This window comes from Desmodus rotundus, chromosome 1, assembly GCF_022682495.2.
Source record: "Desmodus rotundus isolate HL8 chromosome 1, HLdesRot8A.1, whole genome shotgun sequence".
Lineage (NCBI taxonomy): Eukaryota > Metazoa > Chordata > Mammalia > Chiroptera > Phyllostomidae > Desmodus > Desmodus rotundus.
In genome coordinates this window covers 5,074,734-5,079,940 of record NC_071387.1, presented here as the reverse complement: position 1 = coordinate 5,079,940, position 5,207 = coordinate 5,074,734, and the positions used below count along the sequence as shown (strand labels likewise).

The window sequence follows — 5,207 nt, the reverse complement described above, 5'->3', positions numbered from 1 at the left end:
AATCAAACAGTCCCTACTTTAAGTTTGCCTCCAGTTCAGTTGGAGAAAAGATGGTTGGCTCACGGAGAAACGGGGCGCCGGCAAATAGAAGGTGCTCAATAAATGGGTTAAATTTGAGCCACACACCAGGAGGGGGAAGAAGGACGAAGACCCCGTCTGGGACAGGCTCCTTTTCTTTATTTCTTCATTGCTTGCTCCTGTAGGTGCCACTGCCCTTGTCTGCAGGCTCCCTGTGGACAAGGCCAGGCGCCTGGCCTGAGCCCCTCCACCAAGTGATGGGTTTGTAACAGCCTCGGCTGGCTTCTGTGTGGATGGTAATTCGGTTCCTACCTGGGTGGTTGACATCTTCTTCCAGCTCTCTGAATACTCACTCTGTTCAGTTTCCAGGGGAACCAGGGATGGGGACAGGCAGCCAGTGCAGCCTGGGGACCTCAGAGGACCAAGTTCATCTGGTCGTCTGCAGACCTGGATGAGCTGTGCAGGCAGCGTGGCCTGTCCCCTCCCTCTCCTCTCATTGCCCATCACCTGGCTGGTCCTTCGGGGCAGAATGCTGGTCCCCGGGCCACAGCTCTGGCTTGTCTCCTCCTTCCCCTCCCAGCTCCTGTCTCTCCTCTTTCTGGCTGCCTCAGCTCCCGCTCAAGGTCAAGGAACAAACAGATAATCCCTTTCCCTGGAGCCTGCCACAGAGAGGACGCCTCCAGCTAGAATCCAATTCTGAGTCAGGGCCAAGGCTCTCTCTTTCCTGTGAATGTGAAGACAGGAAGAGCATTTCCGTGGCCATAAAATCAGTAAAAATGTTGTGCAGTCAGAGAGAGGCCAAGCTTTGGTTTAAGGCACAAATAACAAATGGAAATGGTCAGATCTGGGGAGGGAGGGCCTGGGGTAAATGCGGATATCCTTGTAGCTCTTAGCAGTATTTTCTTTCACCGGAGGGCCGGCCAGGCGTTGGCGGTGGTGTTGAGAACATGGGGTTGCCCCCTGACTCATGGGGGCATAGTGCAGGGTCTAAGGGGAGTCAAGTGTAGGGACGAGCAGGGAGTTGAAGACACAGGATGCTTCTAGGCATTTGGCCGGGCTGGTAGCTGGAGCTAGAACTATGGCTCCAGAGTCCCACAGGGACAGCGATGTACTTGATGGACCTCATGTCTTAGAGGGGTGGATCTGGAGCCCAGAGAAGTCAGCATTAGCCAACGTGGGAGGGGCCTTAGAGACAATGGCAGGGATGTAGGACTCAACCCTAAAGGCAGCGGGGAGCCATGAAAGGTTTAAGGAAGAGAATACAGGGGCCAAGCTGACCTGTGAGAAACCTGTCTGCGTCCAGTGCCCGTGGCCTGGGCGGAGAGCAAGCCTGGAGGCGGGAGAGCAGCAAGGAGGTGGCTGAGCAGGTGGAGAGACCTGACCAATTCAGAGGATGTCAGAAGTGGAACTTCTGCTGTTTGATTAAACATGGTGGGGGCACCAGGGAGAGAGGAAGGGGATGAGGATGACACCCCAGTTTCAGGGAGGGTGATGGTGTGTGTGGAAAGGGTCTCCCAGGGGAAGAAAAGAAGGATTTGGGGAGAGGATACATACATACATATATATATATATATATATATATATATTTTTTTTTTTTTAACAATCACATAAGGAAACATTTATTTGAGGTTTCACATGAAATCAAGTTAAAATTGCATAAACACAAATCCACATTGAATCGTAAGCCAGACAGCAAAGGACAAAGTAAAAACAAAGAAAACTAGTGGGCGGCTGCATACAGTTGGGCACAGCTGTGTCTCGTACGCCAGGAAGTCTTCCCCCAAATCATCTTAGAGCAACAGAAAGCCGGTCTCCAGTGTCGTCCTGCAAGACACGCTCCTTTCGCAATCTCCTCCTGTGTGCTCAATGTCCCCCTTTAGTGTGGCCGGTCATTGTCTTGGTGATCGCCACCCTCCTCGTAGTACGCACACCCCTGTCCCTATGTGTGGTTCCCATGGTTACACCCGTTTAACCATCGCTGCCATCGCCTATGGTCTTGGCCACCACCATCAGCACTACTGTGGTCGCCAGATCCTTGATCTTAATAGTTATCAAATCCCTGGTTCCAGTTTTGTCCCTGACCTCAGCCATGACCCCAGTACCACCTGGTCCACCAGCTGCAGCACCTCCCCCTCCTTTCTGTTGCTGTTGCCTCCTACATACCTCATTGGTTGGGCAACTCTGGTTTCACACTTTCCAGGACCAATCCGATGATCCCTGCTTTCTAACAATTCGTCACTGGCTCCTCTTCTGTAGGTGTGATAAACAAAAACCCCTGTTTCATTTGTTTTTGTACCCACAGGAAGTTCAATATTTTCAGTGTCTCCAAAGGTTCCAAAATATTCTTTAATTTGGTCTTCAGAAGTATCTGGGCTCAATCCACCCACAAAAACCTTCTGGGGGGTTCCTTCCCTTTTAAAGCTTTGGCTCTTTTGGGGGTTTATCAATTTGCCATCCAGTTCGGGTTCCTTCAGTTCCAAATCCTTATGAACGAGCAGCATCTTTTTTTTAAAGTATATTTTATTGATTATGCTCTTACTGTTGTCCCAATTTTTCCCCCTTTGCCCCCTCCACCCTGCACCCCCCTTTCCTCCAGCAATGCCTCCCCCTTTGTTCATGTCTATGGGTCGCGCATGTAAGTTCTTTGGCTTCTTCATTTCCTATGCCATTCTTAACACACCCTTGTCTATTTTGTACCTACCAATTATGTTTCTTAATACCTGCACCTTTCCCCCCATTCTCCCCCGCCCCCTCCCCACTGATAAGCATCCACGTGATCTCCATTTCCGTGAATCTGTTCCTGTTCTGGTGTTAGCTTAGTTTGGTTTTGTTTTTGCTTTTTAGATTCAGTTGTTGACAGTTGTGAGTTTGTGATCATTTTATGTTCATAGTTTTGATCTTCTTTTTCTTAAATAAGTCCCTTTAACATTTCATATAATAAGCGTTTGGTGATGATGAACTCCTTTAGCGTTGCCTTATCTGGGAAGCACTTTATCTGCCCTTCCATTCTAAATGACAGTTTTGCTGGATAGAGTAATCTTGGTTGTAGGTCCTTGCCTTTTCATCCCTTTGAACACTTCTTGCCTGTCCCTTCTAGCCTGCAAAGCTTCTTTTGAGAAATCTACTGATAGTCTTATGGGAACTCCTTTGTAGGTAACTGTCTGCTTTTCTTTTCTCTTGCTGCTTTTAAGATTCTCTACTTTTAACCTTTGGCATTTTAATTATGTGTCTTGGCGTGGTCCTCTGTGGCACAACTTGTTTAGGACCCTCTGTGCTTCCTGGACTTGTATGTCCATTTCCTTTGCCAAATTAGGGAAGTTTTCTTTTGTTATTTTTTCAAATAAGTTTTCGATATTTTGATCTTCCTCTTCTCCTTCTGGCACCCCTTGGATTCGGATGTTGGCACTTTTGGAGATATCCCAGGGGCTCCTTATTCTCTCCTTTTTTTTTTTGAATTCTTGTTTCTGCATCTGTTCTGGTTGACTGTTTTTTTCTTCCTTATGTTCCAGATCATTGATTTGAACCCTGGGATCTTTCCCTTCACTGTAGATTTTTTAAAATTTCACTTAGTGTAGACTTCATTTCTTCCCTTATGCTTTTGCCGTACTCAGTGAGTTCTCTGAGCATCCTTATCACCAGTGTTTTGAACTCTTCATCTGGTAGGTTGACTATCTCCATTTCGTTTAGTTCTTTTTCTGGAGTTTTGTTCTGTTCTTTCATTTGGGCCATGTTTCTTTGCCTCCTGGATTTGGCAGCCTCCCTGGGTTTGCTTCTGTGTATTAGGTAGAGCTGCTATGACTCCCTGTCTTAGTGCACCTGTTAAGTTGTATGGGGTGGAGCCTTAGGTGTTCACCAGGGTGGGGCAGCCCACTTGCTCTGTGGCTCTGTATGTGGGGGAGGGATCAGAGAGGGGACAGGGCCACTGCCTGGCTGTTAGAGGCTTGCACTTGCCCCACTTCCAGTCACTTCCCCCACTTCCCGTGTGCAACTGGCACCCCTCTAGCTGTTGCCCTGGTGCTGGTTCCCAGAGCAGCTGGCTTTGCTACATACTAGGACTGTGCAGGCCCTTTAAACGGACTCTCCCAGGAGACTGGCAATTTATTCCACCGTCCCAACCCCCACTGGTTTTTATAGCCAGAAGTTAAGAGGCTTTATTTTTCTGGTGCTGTATACCTGGGCTGTGTGGTCTGGCCTGGGGCTGGGATCACTTGTTGCCCATGTATCCTTCCCAGTTTTTACCCACCACATGTGAATGTGGGACTGCCCGTCCCACCGGCCACTGTGTCCTCTCTGCCTCAGCTCCCCGGCTGCGTTCCACATACCCGTCTGGAAGAATACGACTTCTTTAAATCCTTGGTTGTCGGACTTCCATACAGTTTGACTTTCTGGCAGTTATGGGTGTTTTCTGTGTTGAGGTTAGTTGTGATCCTTGTTACGGTTGTGCAAGGAGGTGGAGTGTGTCTACCTACGCCCTCATCTTGACCAGAAGTCTGCTGTCTTTGTTTTTAACTTCTCAGCAGCCTAGCAGTGTCCTTTAAAAGCACAAATCCAATCCTCTTGATGTTCGGGTGATGGGATCTGTTTTAATTGTGCAATCTACAACTTCCCCAAATCACGACAAATATTCAGTTAGATCGTTCTTGCTTGTATCCCAGCTCAAGCCTCCAATAAACATTTTACTGTCATTCTGCTGATTCTTGCCGGTGTTGATCTTGGATCTCTCTGCGGATCCTTCTGTTGCAGTATTCGTCCATGTCCATGGCGGCAGAGTGGTTAGCGGGGGTGCTGGGGAGTCGCTGCAGTCGCAGCCAAGGATACATATTTTCCACCACTTTGGCCAAGTACCACAGACAGGACACCACGAAGGATAAGGCATGGCCCTGACCCAGAGAAGCTAGAATTCATGCAGATCAAGGACAAGCCTGCCAGGGTGGAGCTGTAAGGGCCTAACTATGAGCGCACTGGGAACTGGATGAGGGCTGCCAAACGGGATGGGGCTCACTTGGAGGGGTCAGCGATAAACAGCTGCAAAACCATGACTTGGCCTTCTGTGCCTTCCACTTCTCTTCCCACGATCCCGTGTGCCCGGGCCCTGGGGCCCGCTCAGACCCATGTGCCTGGGCCAGTCTCTCCCTGGCTCTCTGGCAAGCTACTCTCTCTGAAGCTACAGCCAGACTGTGACCTGGTGT

At 49.0% G+C, this 5,207-nt stretch overlaps 1 pseudogene; it reads right to left on the bottom strand.

Annotated features, from left to right (window-relative positions):
- Positions 1-1,652: 1,652 nt before the first annotated feature.
- On the bottom strand, positions 1,653-4,778 carry LOC112306537 (heterogeneous nuclear ribonucleoprotein D-like pseudogene; annotated as a pseudogene).
- Positions 4,779-5,207: the final 429 nt, after the last annotated feature.